At 39.7% G+C, this 17,965-nt stretch overlaps 1 protein-coding gene across 8 annotated transcripts in view; it reads left to right on the top strand.

The window, feature by feature from the left end:
* The window catches only part of MSI2 (musashi RNA binding protein 2), a 518,635-nt gene that overhangs the window by 283,589 nt on the left and 217,081 nt on the right, over positions 1–17,965 (top strand). The gene's annotated exons all lie outside the window — the stretch shown is intronic.

Genomic DNA, 17,965 nt, shown 5'->3' with positions numbered 1-17,965 from the left:
CTCATTCTTGGGGAAGCTGCTGAGTTGACTAGAGAAGGGAACTTCCCATGTATATAAAAGGGCAACAGATTCTTCCTTCCTGTCACCTTCACAAGAGGAAGACTATATTTTTATGTAACCTCAGTGCCCTTTTAGGATCTGCATAAGCATGATTGATTTATGAGAACTAATCAGATTGTGTTGAAAAGCCTTCTCCAGCAAACTCTCTAGCCCAGTGGTTCTCAAACTTTTGGATGCTTTTTACTCGTAAAAATTATTAGGGAATCTTCTTCTCAAGAACTTTTGTTCATATGGTTTATACCTGTCAGTATTTATCACATTGACAATTAGAACATCATGTTATTATGAAAATTATTTTGACCTTGTAGATACCCTTGAAAAGGGTCTTCAGACCATAATTTGAAGACTGCTGCTAATTTTTCTGCCTCTTTTGTTTTCTTTTTTTGTACACCAAGCAACCAACCAATCAATCACCATGTATTTATTAAGCACCTTTATAATAGCAGTGTAAGATGCTGGGAGTACAAAGACAAAAGTGAATCATTTCTTGTCCTCGAGAATCTTATAAGCTAGTTGAAAATAATACATAGGAAATAGAGTTGGACATGCCTGAGTAACATAATAATAATAATAACAATAATAATAATAACAACAACAACAAATGAAATAACAAAGTAATTTTGACAAGAAGGAACTAACAGTTTAAGTGATCAGAAAAGGTTCTATGTAAAAAAAGATGATCTTTGAATTCATCTTGAAGGAAATTAAAGATTCTAAGAGTGCTTAGAAGAATGTACATTATAGGCCAATACCAAAAAATGGAGTGTTGTGTATCAACAACATTTTGGTTCTAACATAAAGAGAGTGAAGGAGGGACAGCTAGGTGGCACAGTGGATAGAGCACTGGCCTTGGAGCCAGGAGTACCGGAGTTCAAATCTGGCCTCAGACTCTTAATAATTACCTAGCTGTGTGGCCTTGGGCAAGCCACTTAACCCCATTTGTCTTGCAAAAAAACTAAAAAAAAAGTGTGAAGGAGATTTGTGTTTAAAAAAAGTTTGGGGGAAAAAAATAGATTGGGTCCTGGTTGGTAACAACTATAGATGCATCTGAAGTCTATGTTTTTTGCGATTCAGATTCCTACTTGAAATTTTCTTCATCATTTCTTTTGCATGAAATTTTAGTATATTAACATATTCTTTTAGAGAAAAAAGTAATGAAATTTATTCTGAGAATCATGGGATTTCAGGGTTGAAAATCTGGAAAAATCAACAGGCAGCAAGTGTGGCAAGATGATGTCAACAAGCTGGGAAACACCACCCTGAGGTCCACCAGGGCCTGTAGAGACTTCTCTTTCTCTGAATCATCACTCAGTGTAGTGGTATAAGAGAGTTAGTTATCATAGGAGCTTCTGAGGATTATTACTCTACTACTACTTAGAGGAATGAGAAGAAAACAAACAAGGAGAGAAAGGACCTAGGAAGGAGCAGAGTGTTCAGGCAAATCAAAGTACTGGAAAAAGAATGATAGTTAAAGAAACTTTCATTCTGTGACAAGAATGAAAAGGAGAAAACGTGAAAAAATGGAAGTTGACTGAAGTTGACTGAATTTGTCGTATTTACCCCAAACTTTTCCATAAAAATAGAGTAGAGAGTAGAAACAGGTTCTTCGGCCTTTAGGTTTCTCTATCCCACTGCTGTTAGATTATGAGTAGATTCAAGCTATGTGTGCCCTTGGGCAAGTCACAGAATTCAGTGGAAACTTAGTTTCCAGTTTCCTAAAATAAGGATGAATTAAATGATCTCCAGGGTCTTGTTATTCTCTGAGAATACACTTAGGTTAGGGAAGACTTCCAAAATCTTTTCAGCTTCTTGAAAAAAAAGGCCTTCCTTCTTTTTGCCTTCGTTGAATCCTTAGGATTTAACACAGTGGCTGATGTATATATTATTTAATAATTATTTAATTATAATTATTTAATAAATGCTTGTTGACTGATTATGTTGGAAATAATGCACCAGGTTTGCTTATCAAGAAATGAGCACTTCACCCCTCCCTCTCTTCATTTTTCCTGATTCTCCTTCCTTTCTTTTCTGTATCCCTGCTCCATTCTTTTAATGACAGGTTTGCAAAACACTTTGCTCCCACCACCCCTAATGGAAATTTTATTATCCATGTTTCACAGGAAAGGTAAATTGAGCCTTAAATTACATGATTTGTCCTAGCTATCTACACTAATAATATATCTTTGAGTCAAGACTTGACCCTGGTTTTCAGACTCAAGCACTATATGTGTTTGACCAGTTAGCAGCATCTCAGGACAATGCCCTCCCTTTCTAGGCTTCCTTTCGGAGCTTAGGAGGTTATGGACTCCTGCAATACCGGGGGAATATTTAGGCAGGTATGCTGTGGACTTTATTTAAGAAAAGGCCCAGAACTGTTTCCTTGACCTCCAGTGGCTGTAAATAAGAGAAACCATTCCTGGGAAACAGAGATAACCGACAATATGGGAAGTTTTAGCAAGAGAACTTGGAAACAACCAGTGGAACATTTCAGAAGTACAAGAAAATGAATCAAAGGACCAGAACTTTAGGGCTGGAAGTGATTTCAGAGATCAGCTAGCCCAGTCTCTTCAGTTTACTAAATCTAGGTATCTTAGAGAGAGGTTCTAAATGGAGTTGTTCACAGTTATATTTGATGTTGTGCCTTTGCTGGTAGGGAGACAGTGGAACACAGCAGAAAGGTCATTGGATTTGAAGTCAGAGGTTATGGATTTGAATCCTGTCTTTCTAGCTGACGACTTTGGATAAATTACTTAGCCTTTCTGGGTTCAGTTCCTCATCTCTAAAATAAGAGATTGAACCAAGGTCCCTTCTGGCTCTAAATACAGTGAAGTTAGGACATGAGTATGTATAGATAATTGAAGCCTTGGTAGGAATCATTCAGCTCTAAGATCACTTTGGTTTTGGGGATGATGATGATAATCATATTCTGGGGCACATAGCCCCAGGACCTTTTCCTCCTATCCTCATCCAAATCTTGTTTCTCCTATTTTATAAATAAGCTAACTGAGGCTAAGGAGGATCTATGGACTTGCCATAACCACACAGCTAAGAAATGCCTGTACCCACACTGAGAATCAGAAGTTTTCCTCTACAGAAGGAAGTTTTAATTGTCGGGAACCCCAGACTTCCGCAAAAGCAGAAGTTTGTATGACTGATTCTTCTTCATCCTTAGTATTTCCAAGATTTACAGATCAAGATAGAATTTAACCCTTATTCTTTATCTGCAGAATATATTGAAGATGATTCTAGAAAACCACTGGTTTGCTCAGTGTCTTCAGTTGCCTATAAAATTACTGCTTGTCTATGGAACCTACCATATTTTATACATTTTGGATCAACTCCAGGAAGTGTTCTGAAGAATCCTCTAATTAGAGTCTGGAGAGTTGAAGGAGCTGTTTTTGAGTTTCTGACACTGAAGACAGATGTGTGTTTGATCCTTCTGCTTTCCCTTGGGGTTGAACTTGTAGTTCTAGAAAAGCTGCAAATCCACTCTAAAACAAGAGGGGGGTCAGTAACTAAATGTGACTGTAAGTCTTCAGGAGAGCTGGGAGATGATGACGGGCAGGTCGGGCAGTGTTAACACAGCTCTTGGTGTGTGTTTGTATCTTGGCTCCTAAAACAGATGGATTATCTCCATCAAAGGAGATAGATTTAGAATGAAATACCCTCAATATCACAGCACAGTGGGCAGCTTTTATCATCCCAGGGCTTGACACAGACTGGTAGAATGTCTTGTAGACAGGGGTGATGAAGGTCTAGAAAAGCATCCCCCTCCTCTTTTTTTCCCCTTTTATTTCAGATTTAGTGTTTTCTCACTCCCAATTCAACCAGCCCCCTCAAATTTAAGTGGAATTAATGGCTTCTTTTTCTTCCCCTTTCCGGCTCTTTCCTCTTGAGCCAGGTAACAGCTTAGAACTTGGAAGTATGAGCTTAGAAAGGCTCAGACTTCCTGGAGCCATAGGTTCATTCCTGGCATCATCTCCTTAGAAGTTATACCCCTTTCTACACCTCCCCCTCCCTTCTACCGGTAGTAGGCGTGATACCAGTAATGCCAAGATTTAGACTGAGTTCAGGACAGACACTTCTGACCTCCTCCTCCACCTACCCCTATTCCCATCTCCGTCCCTTTGTCTGAGCAATACAAAGCCCAAAATGTCAACAACTTAGGTTTGTACTGATGACTTGAATCAGTTTTGGAAAGTCAGCTTCTATCATACCAGCTTCTTCTAATTCCTTAATGGAGTGGGTAATTCTACTTATTTCTAGTTAATAGTATGTCACTCTGAAGTAGAAGACAATCTAGTGACCAAGTCTTCTGCACTGAGAAAACCAATGATTGGTGAAATCAGCTTTTAATTATTAACAGTGGAAGCAAAGCAGGGTCATGGATAATCCAAATGCCATTTCTCTTTGGGGTTTAAAATTTGGATATACATATACCACATACATGTCTACACATTGACTGTCTTGACCCTAATAAGCATCTCCTGGGCAAGTCATTTAACTACCATCCATATCTGTTTGCTAATTTGTAAAATTGGAAGCTTATCAACCCCTACCTCCCAGGATTGCTGTGAAGAGAAAATGAAATAATATTTCTAAAGTGCTTAGCCTAAGGCTCAGCACATAGTAGGTGTTTAATTCCCTTCCTTTCTTTTCATACAAGCTGTTGCTTTGGCACTTTAGTGTGGTTTGACATTAGGACTGAGATCCAGTAACCATGATTCACAAAAGGTGAGGGGGTGGGTAGGTGTATGGCCTCTTTCCTTGTCACTGTGTCCTATCATTGTCAGGATAGATGTGAGACTGGTCCCATTTCAATTTTAGAAATACTGTTCTGGGGCAGCTAGGTGGCATAGTGGATAAAGCACCGGCCCTGGAGTCAGGAGTACCTGGGTTCAAATCCGGTCTCAGACACTTAATAATTACCTAGCTGTGTGGCCTTGGGCAAGCCACTTAACCCCATTTGCCTTGCAAAAACCTAAAAAAAAAAATACTGTTCTGTGAGTTTTAGCATAATAACGAATGTTATTCCTGCTCCTCCATCCCCAATCACTGTGACAGCACTAAATCTGGAAGTGGGGAATTGTATCTTCCTACTTACCTAGGCTTGCCTTTGGAACTGTGCCTCAGTTCCCTTCTCTGGTTATGGCAGTTGACAACAGCAATCTTAGAGGCATGTAATGACTCACTGGGAAAAAGAACCATGTTGAAAGACAGCATTTTGCCATTTTTGATCCTATTTTACTTATTTTAAATCCTGTTTAGTCAGAATAATTTGTAACATAGTGTAAATCTTTTTTGTGATTAAAGCATTTAAAAAAAACGGGTTTGCTGCCTGGTGTTCACATGTTGACCATGATGGAAAGAGTGCTATTTTCTGATTTATAATGTTCCAGAGTTGTTTAATCCTTCATTTATATTTCAAGACAGAACTCTGATGAAAAGGAACATTCATTCTTTGTCAGGGCTTCTGTAGATCCCTATTTTTAAAAATGTGAATGTGTGTGGGAACCACTTGTGAGGAAGGAGAAAAAAGCATTTATGGTGATTGACCATTATATATCCTGAACAAATAAGTTATTTAATAAACTATATTTATTTTTCTCCTTCCCCTTCCCCCTCCATTATTTCTATTATGGAATGACTGCTTTGGACAAATCTGGGACCTTTAAGGTTGAGGAATCAGGAAATAAAAACCTTGTCACATTTGCCCTAATCATTATTGAAGGTTCCCAGATAGATATCTAAAGTCTTTTGGCAGACAATGTTCGAGAGGAGGGGGAGGAACATAATTAGCTTTTGATAGGTATTGAAGAAATCAATCACATGGCCGCCTCTGAAACAGCTGGGGGGGGGGGGCATTTATTTTGTAACACTCTTGAGGACCAAACTGGAGAGCCATTTTTATAATTCCACATACCTTTCTTTGCACAGTGTCACTTCTTGTGGTATTCTTCCTCCCAGACAGTGAGAACAGAGAATGGGTTAAAACTTGACAAAGGAGAACAGAATGGGATGAAAAATGAAGCCTATTTCAGGACCTGCCTCATATTGAGGAAATGCTGCCTCATATCGAGAACATGAGAATCGGAGATTGGATTTCTAGTCCCAATTCTGCCACTAGCTTATTCCCAAGGCTAACTATGGGATGAGCAGACTCAATGTGCATATATGGGCTGCTGAGAACAGCCTTCTTTTTCAGGCTTAATTTATCTCTCAAAGTAGATACACTCTTTACTTGTTGAGGGAGGTTTGGTAGACTTGGGGGGGGGGGGCAGAGGGAGGCATGTCAAGGGACAAGGGAGTCCAAACCCATGAGATTGAATGACTTACTCATGCTCACACTACTCACATTTATCAGAGATTGGATGGGGGAACAAGGTCTTTCTGATTCTAATGCTAAACTTCTGTCCCCTATGCATCACTTTTTATCTTGGGGAAACTGAGTGATTTTTAAATTGTCTAAGCAAGGTTAAAGTAACTATTGCTCTTAAGAGTTATTTCAAATTCACTTTGAATAAATTGACCTTCAAAATTCTAGTTCTTATGTTCTCTTGAGTTGTCTGATTTTGGTGGAATTTTCCAAACTTCTGAGTTTCTTTCTAGAGTAATATTTTTCTACCGATTGAAAAGATGGTCTCAGCATTAAAAAAAATTTCTCACTCTTTCAAATAAACCATGACTTTCTTGCATGTAGGATTTTAGATCTATATGACAGAAGGCGTGGTAACTATGGAATCCTTTATACCTAAATTCATATCTATCTGGGTCACTAAGAAAAAAGGAGATTCACTGTGTGAACTGGACAAATGTTTTCCCCCCAGGAGGGGAAAGAAAAGCATTTAGTACTGGATAGTCATTCTCATTAACCTCTTATCAGTATTAACAAAACAATAACAATGATAACTAAGTGCCTGGGATTCTCTGGTGATGCACATTATAGTAGAAAATTCCTTTCAGATATGGGGGGAGGGACCAGCTAGCTATGGTGGACCCTCTTACCTCTGAAACTCTGATATCTGAATTCTTTTCTATCATGGTTATAGAATTATTCATTTAGACATAGAAGAGACCTTAGAGCTCATATCTCATACAACCTCATTTCACAGATAAGGAAACTGATTGGGAAAATGATTTGTTTAGATCTTAGAGATAGTAAGAAGAACTAAGATTCAAACCTCAACTCTTCAATTTTTTCTAAATCCAAAACTCTTTCCCAATTACCAGACTGACTTCTATGACACCAGTTGCACACTGGTCTGTGTGCTAACCTCTGGGAAGATAAAAACAGGAAAAAAAAAGTTTCCATTCTGTTTTCTACACCCATGTACACCAGTAAGCAAATAAAAAGTAATTTCAAGGAAGAAGAAGGTATTAACAACATGGGGAGATAAGGAAAAGCTTTATGTATATGGTGGTACCTGAATTAGCTTTTGAAGGAAGCTAGGGATTCTTAGAGGCAGAGATAATGGAGGGAAGTCTTGAAAAACTACATATTAAAGGGAACAAAAGCAAGAGACAAAATATTATGATGAGGGGTGGCTTTAAATGGCAACCTAAAGAGGAAGCATTTTATCCTAGAGGCAATAGGGAGTCATTGGACATTTTGGGGTGGTGGGGGCAGAGGATAACATGGTCACAACTCTGCTTTTTCTAATGTCAGTTTGGAAATTATGTAGAGGATGAATTGGAGGAAAATAACTCAAGAAAGAATCACTTGGAAAGTTATTAGAGTAGTCCATATGAGAAATGATGGTTGCCTAAAATTCATCCATTTGATTGGGAAAAACAGGAGGCAGATTTCAGATATAGTTGGATGTAAACTTGATAAGATTTGACAACTGTCTCTAGGGTCAGGAGTTCTGGGTTCCCTTCCCTCTCCTGAAGCTACCTGGGTGACCCTAGACAAGTCACAAAACCTCTCTGACCCTCAGTTTTCTCATCTGTAAAATCAGAGACTTTCAGGTTCCTTCCAGATGTAAATTGTTGATACTATGATCATTAGACAGGTTATGAACATGGGATTTCTGTTCACTTTTTTTCTCCTCTCAGGGTGGTGAGGGAGAAAAAAAAGCTAGGAGAAGACATCCCAAGTTGTGAACAGGGCAAGAGGAAGGATGTGGCATTAAAAGAAAAGACCCTTTGCTGTCCTTTTCCAGATAAACATGAATTCTTCCCCTTGCACCACTTCCCAGAATCCTGAATGAAGAGTTAATGCTTTTTATTTGAAGAGAGCCGCCTCTGTCATTTTTGATATCTTTCTGTTTTTGTATGCAGAAACACAAAGCACAATTAGAATACAGTTATATATCCTCATAGTTATTAAAGCTTGGATTAACATGACATCAAGTTTTGTCTGGGGAGTCTTTTGCTATGGCTCAGGGAGCATTTCTGTGTGACAGCAATAGGCTACAGTTAATATACTTGAACGATACGAGAATCGGTGTTATAAGGCAGAACAAAAGGGTTTATCTGGAGCTGAATTACAAAGGTGGAATTATCACTGGGAATGATCCACAGAGATCTGAGCTTAATTATTGTCGCTCCTGCTTTTCATCGCAATTTCAGCATATAAAAAAGAGGAGTTAGTAGAGTTGCAGAGTCAAAAGGGCTGGCTGGTGTGTCACCTCCCCCAGAAGCCCAGATGGGTGGCTCCCTGTCCTGCCACCAGCCCCTGCTGTTCTGGTTCCTTCCATTTTCTTTGGCACCATTGGGGTGCAGGAGATACCCCCAGCTCTGGACGTTCTGAATAGTACTGTTAACTGCTCACTTTCTACATGTTTGGGTCTCCAAAAGTTTGAGTGACAGTCCCTGCTCCAAACATAGAGATGCTTGGGCCAGATGAGAGCTTGGAGCTTTCATGTTCAGTTCAGTTCCATACTTTTAATAAGTATATGTTTGCATGAGACTCTACTGAGCACTGGGGATGCAAAAATAAAAGCAGAATCTGAGATCTGTAGCTAGAAGAGGTCTTAGGAGCTCATCTGTTCCAGTCTTTGCATTTTACACATGAGATCCAGGGAGCTGAGTGACTTCCCCAGGACCTAAAGAGCAAGGACTGTGGTTTAGCTATCCTTGTATCTCCACTGTTTATCAATGTCTGATGCAGGTAACTGCTTAATCAGTTTTTTCTTGACTGACTCACCCAGGTAGTGACTCACCTCATCAGAGGCCAGTTTGGAAACAGTACCCCAGAGACAATGACTTTCTCCTGTACTGTAGCTGTCCCACTTTGCATCATTTTCCTGAGGGGATAGAACAGATATCCATGAGATTCAATACAAAGTCTAAACTTTAAGAAGGAAGAGAACCCTCACCACTGGGGGAGGAGAAGAAAGGACTCAGGGAGAGGAGGATGATAGCTCTGACCCTAAAGGGCAAAGAAAACATGGGACATTTTAACATGTTGACTTCCTTCTCCACCCCACCATCATTCATTGAATGTGACTTGGAGGGGCTGGTGGGGAGATATCTGCTCCTGCACTGCCTCAACCAGGGCAGCTTTTCCTGAACTGAGCCCTCAGCCTGCTAGTTATGGCCCAATTTCATTTTCACAGCAGTGGATCCTGCTGGCACCTTCAAGAGTCTAATTGTTTTGACAGGCAGAGGCGGCGAAATAATGTGCTCTGTCAGCCATTTGGTTAAAACGCCGAGCTGTAGTTGAGGCCAGGTGTTTGGCTGCAAATGGTGCTTTGGGAAAGCTCTCAAGTTCAAGAAAAGAAAGTCTCCTTACTCCCAAAGGAGAAAACTAAACAGCAGTGTCCATGATGGACCCAACCATCCTTTCTACTCTACCCAAGCCCTGGGTCTGGCAGGTCATCTCAGGGAAATATCTTGTTAGGGATTTGGGCACTTAATTTAAATGATGGGGGTGAGAAAGGCACTAAAACAGTTCTCTTCCTGAATAGAGAATCCATTATCATGCCTTGGATCTATTCATCTGTCTGTTTAATCTTGGTATTTATTCTGTATGTTTTCCTAGATGTCCTTATTAGAATATGGCATTCCGCTTTGCTCATAGATCACAGTGCCTTCTTTGATGCAGACATGCCACACCATACTGGATGGTCCTGTGCCAATGTCTCTCATGTTGTACCATCAATACATACCATCAAGGTCTCTTCAGAGAGACCTTGAGAGAGTCCTTGTTTTGCCTTTTCTGACCTTCATGTGAGTGCTGATCTTATCTGTGTGAGTTCTCCATAAAATCGTCTTTGAGGCAAACATATGCTGGGCATGTACCTTTTATAGTGTTTACTGTCTATCAGTACCTAGAGATAATAAAGACAAATTTCTTTGGCCATTTTTTCAAACATGGGACATAGGATTTATTTCCAGTTTTGTGCTATTCTCAAAAATTCTACTGTGAACATTTTGTAAGAAAAGGGACATTTCTTTTATGGACTTTTAGGACTACATGCCCAGTAGTCTAAAAAAACCCTCATTTTCCAGGTGAGGAAATTGAGATTACTGAGCAAGGTGAAGTGAGTGACTCAACTGTGGTCACTTATTGAATTAATGACTGAATCAGGAGCCCAACCTTCTTTCTACCATAGCAGCCCACCATTTTCACAAATCTCCTTCACCCCCACCCTCAATGTTGTGGGGCTGATTTCAAGGGAGACTTGTTTTTAATTGGAATAAGCACAATATTTTTCTTGCTGCAACAAGGCTTTCAAAGAATAAAAAAACTCAATACCCCAATTATGCCAAAGCATTCCCAGTTCTATCCACGAGTAATTAAAAAATACGGCTGAAGCTTGTTCTCTTGCTTGTTTTCAAATGAATAGCTAAATATCTGTCAGGATGATGAGCACTTGGGCTGTTGATGGGACTTACAATCTTAATTTACTTCCAGTAACCACTATGGTGAAAATCATACAAGTGCCATGATTTGGAGAGGGAGAACACCTGGTCACCCTAGGCAGAGAAATTATGTAGGTATAGAAAGTATATTCTTCCCCCACAAAAAAAAAGAACAAAAGAAATACCAAGGTTTTTAGAGCAGAGAAGACTAATGGATAAAGGACCCTCAGTCCTTGAGATTTGGTAATGGCTCCCTTTGTTTCTTTTGGAAGTAGTTGTCTTTGTTTTTTCTTCCAAGAATAAGGAAATTTGGTTTCCTGGGGTACAGAAAGCTAGGATTTTGAGTTCTATATTCCCCAGGCAGATTTAATTGAGCTTATTTGGAAAAATTCCACAGACAGATAGGAAAAACAAAGTTACTAGTCTCCCACGGAGATTTCTAGTCCTTTCTTGAAGATGGTTTTGCAAAGTGAACTCCATCACTTCACATCTTAATATCATCATATCATAAATCTAGAACAAGAAGGAATCTCAAAGAGCATCTAGTCCAACACCTTTATCTATAGATAAAGAACTGAGACTTTTAGGTAAAGTAAAATAATTAACCCAATATGACACAACTAGTATGTGTCACGGGTAGGATTTGTACCCAGCTTCTGATTTCAGAGCTGGTGTTCGTTCCCATTCTACAATTCTTTGGGTCAATTATGTCCATCCTTAGGAGGTGCCTAAGCATCATCCCTAAAAGATGTGTAACCTGGACAAATGATACTGTGATCCTTTCCTTTCCTTTCCCTGCCTTCATTGCAATTAGTAAATATATTTTAAACATCTACTATGTACTCACTCAATCTGCTAAGCCCCAAATAGACAAATAATCCCTACCCTCAAAGAGATTACATTCCACTAAAGAACACTAATAATTGGGGGAGCTGGGAAGATTTCCTTCATGGAGAACATGGCACCTGGACTGAGGTTTTAAACAAAAAGGATTATGGGAGGTGGAGGTGAAGTGAGAAGGCATGCCCAGTATAGAGGATAGCTTGGAGAAATGCATTAAGGGCAAGCAAACATTGAAACCCAGAAACTTCCAAGTCATTTTGACAGGAAGATAGAAGATATGAAGGGAGAAATACCATGGAATAAGGCTGGCAAGGTTCATCAGAGACAGTCTGGGAAGTGTCTTAAATGCCAGGCTGGGGGCGGCTAGGTGGCGTAGTAGATAAAGCACCAGCCTTGGAGTCAGGAGTACCTGGGTTCAAATCCGGTCTCAGACGCTTAATAATTACCTAGCTATGTGGCCTTGGACAAGCCACTTAACCCCATTTGCCTTGCAAAAAAAAAACCTTAAAAAAAATGCCAAGCTGACAGAGGTCTATATTGTAGTTTATAGGTGTTAGGAAACTATTGATAATGTTTCAGTGGAGGAAATGATATGGTCAGTTTGATACTTAAGTATGATTAATATGGTAGTTGTATAGAGGATGGATAGAGAGGGAAGATCATGGAAACAAAGAAGCCAATGAGGAGATTTCAAAAGGCCAGGCAGGAAGTAACAAGAACCTGAACTAAGACCTACAGCACTTTTCTATAGTGAAATTAGCTAAAATGAACATCTAGTACAGGGAAAAAAGAAGTTGTCCCACATGCATCCTGAATGATGTATCTAGCTAGATCCAGCATCAGCAAGTCCAATTGGTTTGTCTTTACTTTTAAGGTTACCTTCCATTTATTGGGCACATATCTTGTATTTACTAATTTATGTGTTGTATTTATTGTCTCCCCTTGGCAGGAATTGTTTTTGCTTTTCTTTCTATCCACAGTTCTCTGAATAGTGCCCGGCATGTTGTTGTTCAGTTGTTTTTCAGTCATGTTCAACTCTTTATGACCCCATTTAGGAGTTTCTTGGCAAAGATACTGAAGTGGTTTGCCATTTCCTACTCTAGATCATTTTACAACTGAGGAAATTGAGGCAAATGGGGTTGAACAGTTGTCTGAAGTCACACAGCTAATATGTGTTTGAGGCTGGATTTGAACTTAGGAAGAGGAGTATTCCTGATTCCAGACCTGGCATTCTACCCACTGCCACTGCTCAGCATTTAATATTGACTGAAAAGTAATGTTGAAAGGCAGTGCTCTGGGTCTGTTTTCTAGAAAGGAGCATTGGATCCTTTTTAGTATTGACCACTCTTCTTTCCCAGTTTCTCATTCTCTTTTGTTCATTGCTTGGGTAACGGACAGTTTTCAAATCATTCCTGCCTCTTGTGCCTACCTAGCTGAGTTGATAGAGTATTGAAATTGGAACCCAGAAGACCTGAGATCAGATCCCACCCTGATATGTGACCAAATCATTTAATCCCTCTAAAACATCAGTTCTTTTGTTTTTAGGTCTGTTTTTTTTCTTTTATCTGTAAAGTTGGACTAAATGGCTTTAAATCTGTGATGGAATTATGAGCTACCCTCCTTAGGAGCTATTTTGTGGGCAGCCCACCTTGTAGACAGAAGCACTTGAAGACCTTGATAGGTGAATAAGTTGCTAGCAACTGACCTTCTTGCATATTCAGAGCATACCTATCTTATTACCTCACGATTCAGAGACTGGCAGACTGGAACTGTGGCTGGGAGAGTATGCTTAATAAAAGAATCACTCAGCTATCCTATTTTTTTGTTATTTCCTATATAATTACTGGCTGTAACAAAAGAATCCAAAGAGGCTTTTCTGTGCATATAGAGATAAGTCTTCACAACAGACTTGAGCTCTGCCTAATACTAGAAGGGGGGGGGGGGGGAATTAGCAAGTTTTAATGCAATGGGCCAATTACTTGTTTGAGAACTGTGCTCCTGCCCTAATTAAGGCCCTTAGCAAATGGGAAGTGTGTTTGCTGAGTCTGATTAGATAGAGAGATGGATAGATGGATAAGAGTGGGTTGGGGGGAGAGAGACAGAGAAAGAGAGATGGATAGATGATGAATACAGATATTCACACAGGTACGTAATATATAAAGTGAATAAGCATTTATTAGCATAGTATTATGAGTCAGACACACAGTATGAGGCACAAATATAAGCACACTAATACATCAGAGCTGGGAGACCCAGGAATGGATTCCAGGGTATGGACGGTAAATTGATGGAGATGATGGCCTAAGTTGGGAATACCTGTGGTGAAGAGATAGCTGGGAAGTAGTATGCACTCCTGGCAAGATAAGGTTAAAAATATTCAGAACTGAGTGATCCTGGGGTAATGTTTAGTGCTGCCATGAAAGATACAGTTCTCTTGTTAGAGGGATGTCTGACTTGTTAAATGCTGATCAGTCCCATATGAATGCTACCACAAGTTGGTTAGAAGTAATCCATTAGAACATTTGGGATGGAGATGTCTCTAGCACTGTGTGGTTCACATTTCTTTCATGCTTCTCTCATTCTTCTCTGCTCATGGAGTACAATATCTACAGTACAATACCTACCTGCCATGCTGAGCGATCCTGTACTAGTCTTTCCCATGTCTCACAATCAGAACTAAAGTTCTTCAGAGAGACCTTGAAAGTATCCTTGTATTGCTTCTTCTAGCCTCCATAAGGGCACATACCTTGATGAGTTCTCCATGAAATATTCTTTTAGGCATTTCAGCTTCAGGGCTAGCCCATCAAAGTAGCCCTCTCTGCAGTAGAGTATGAATTTTTGGCAGTTCAACTAAGAGAGGACCTCACAGTTTGGTACCTTATCCTGCCTGATGATCTCCAGAATCTTCCTAAGACGATTCAAATGGAAGTGATTCAATTTCCTGACATGGTGCTAGTGTCCTTCCAGGTTTCACAGGCATACCACAATGAGGTTAGCACAACAAACCTTCAGTTTGGTGGTCAGTTTAATATTTTTTTTCCTCCCACACTTCCTTTCAGAGCCTCCCAAATACTGAACTAGCTGGGGCAATAAGTGCATGGCAATTCCCTATCATCTATACATGCACTTTGCTCATCGTAGATGCTTGAGGAGTGTTTGCTAAAATGAGCTGAGGTAAAAATAATGGGAGCTTCTCCAAGGCCCCATTAAGATATCCAAATATATGATTTTTTTTTTCCTGGAGCCTACAGTAGCTTGTGATTCCCTTCTGTAGGAATGTCAATTGTTGCTTTTTTACCTGCTATCCCAAATCATCTCCTTCCCCTTCCACCACATACCTAGCAGCAAGAGAGACTTCCATGCATGGAGAAGCAGCATAATGTAGTACCAGCAGGTATTTACAAAGGGACAGCGGATGTGTCTTGAAAAAAATCTATTCGGTTGCTCTTGCAGAGGACTGTTTCTTTTGAGATAGGCTCACCTGTGTCTATCTGGGGCTGCCTTGGAGCCTCTGTGGGGCAGTTAGATCTGTTGGGAATTTTGCTTCTGTTTGAGCTCCCTCTCTTTCAAAGACCCCAATTCCCCCTTTTTTTCCCCTCTGCTTTAAATTGCTTAACCAAAAGTCTTTTCCTGGAGATAAATAGTATGCAGTATCGTCAAGACCCGGGAAAAACCTGTGGGGTTATTATGGCTCATTTGCTGGATGAGAGAAATCTGTAATTTTCTTTTGTGTATTTATATGCACAAAGATATGATAAAGACGGCTTATGTCCTCTTTAGTCTTCCAGATGTCTTATGAGTGGATAAACATCATTGCTCTTTTTGGAGTCGGGTGTAACATAGCCAGTTTAGGGTAATGCCTCTGTATACACATGAAGTATCGGAGGTTATTTAATATCTCTGAAACTGTCCATTTTGTTGAAAGGGGGCTATCCATGTTTGATTCCTTCAAATACCCATTGGCCCTTCAGAGGAGAGGGAAAAAAGTCTGCCAGCCTGCAAATGCCATGTTTTCTATGAGTATTTGGTTTTATTTTTCAAGACCCATTAAACATCTGGTTCAATTTAGTCCATTTGATTAGAATACAGTAGTGCCAAAAAAAAATAGAGATTGTGGGTAAAACTTACCTGTAGCCTTGCTTACTGGAACTCTACAGAAAAAGGAAGGTTGTCTATGTGTGGGATTAACTTCATCTTGTGAAGTTCCCTCGAGACTAGTTTTGAGGGAACTATCAAATACATGCATAAAATGGTGTTAGAAGATGGGATTTGGAAAGTTTCGGGAGAGGATGTGAGAACTACAATCATGTCCAGTAAAAAGTTCACCCCCTCTTCATACTTGGCAAACCCAATTTGAAGGGTACACTTTGTTGAGAAGTGAGATGTTGAAAGGCTTTTCATTGTTGAATGCACAGCACTTTGTCTGGTTTTAGATTTCCTTGGAACTCTTGTTTCAAAGCAATCAATCTGTAAGAATTTATAAGTACCTAAAGTATGCCATTTGTGGGGTACATTTGCTGCCCTCAAGAGGTTTATATTGTATTGTGGTGAGGTGGAGAGATAGTCATATAATTCTTCCAAAATGTAAGGAATTAGAATTAAACCTCTGATTTCATTGATTGGCAAAAATCTCTCTACCAATGCAGATTGGTACCATCTTTGAATCATCTTAAGAGTGGTCTTGAGCACTGAGAAATTGAGTTATCTAAGTTCTCACAGTCAGTATTTGTCAAAGGCAGGATTTGAGCCTAAGTCTTCCTAGTGCAAAAGCAGTTATGCTGGACCAGCTAGGTGTAACAGAGGATAAAGAACCAGCTCTGGAATCAGGAAGATCTGAGTTCAAATCCAGCCTTAGATACTTAATAGTTGTGTGACTTTGACTGAGTTACTTAACTCCAATTGCCTCTTCCCCCCGAAAAAAAGAAAGAAAGCATGTTGCCTGGTATGCCAAATTGCCTTTCATATAAAAATATATACATAGAAAATAGAGAGTAATGTCAGGAAAGAGGCACTAAGTCTTAATAGGAGAAGAAGGGAGGAAGTCAGAAAAAGCCTCATAGAGGAGATAGTATTTTTGAGTTAAATTTTGAAGAAAAGTAGGGATTCTAGACTCTGGGGATGAAGAGGAAAGGCATGTTCTTTCCAAAGGGAAGGAAATAGATGGGTTGGGGTGGAATGGTAAGCCCTGCTTCATGACATTTTGCCAACTTATCACCTCTGTTTCTTCTTGATTTCCTCTTTGAAGACCACCTCCTCTGATCTTTCCAGTTGAAAAGAAAACTGTCCTTCCTCAGATTTCTCTTAGCACTATGCTTGGACCTGGTCTTTGAGAGAGAGAGGAAAGAATTCTACCTGCTGAGCTAATATGCTGTGAAAAGAGTTGTACACCCCAGCCTGCACCTGGAATGTTAAAATGCTGAAGGAGCAATATTCCAACAGTGGTTTGGGTGGTCAGAACCCATCAAGTTAGGAAGAAAAGAGTGGCATTCTTTCTAGGCCAGTCTGAATACGTATAGCCTTGTCTTTGTTAGTTGGGAAAGGGCCCAGGATACCCTAGTCTGCCTACCAGGTATCAGATTCTATACTGTTGGAAAGACTTGGAAAGGCTTACCTCTGTCTTCTGGTTCTGGGTGATGGTGATAAAACTAACCTCTCAAGGGTATTGAGAATTAATGAACTGACATTGTGAAAATTGCTTTGGAGATGAATTGGACTGGGAATGCTAAGTATTACTATTTTATATAGAAAGCCGAAAATAGCCTTCTCAAAGCCCCTCTGATAAATAACTAAATCTGATTAGCAATCTGATTTTCAGCCACCTCTGTGGGGTTTTTTTTCTCTCAAGTAGAAAGAGAGAATCAGAAGAAATTTTAGAGAGTGAATCTTAGACTTACATCAACATTGCACTAGGAAAAAATAAACAAATTGGTCACTGTATACTTGGATTGAAGGAGATACCCAGCTTCTTATTCCCTCTCTTGTGACTGTAATACCCACTTAGGGAATGTGTGAAGGTCTTCCTTTTTCAGGTCTAGTCAACTTAATGTCCAACTCACTGCTGTTCCTGCCCTTCCCATGAAACTGAATCAAAATCTTATCCTTCCTCAAGATCCTGCTGAATGTCCTTGTCCCTGTCAAATCTTCCCAGTGCCTTACTTAGTACAGTTCTCATCATAGAGATTCGTTCTGATTGCTAACTTTCTTATTAAGTATCTTGTTTTGCCAATGAGAACTAGGGTGCCTAACTTTTCTG

This window comes from Macrotis lagotis, chromosome 2, assembly GCF_037893015.1.
Source record: "Macrotis lagotis isolate mMagLag1 chromosome 2, bilby.v1.9.chrom.fasta, whole genome shotgun sequence".
NCBI classification, from domain to species: Eukaryota; Metazoa; Chordata; class Mammalia; order Peramelemorphia; family Peramelidae; genus Macrotis; species Macrotis lagotis.
Note: the sequence above shows the minus strand (reverse complement) of the source record. Positions and strands in the feature narration are given on the sequence as shown.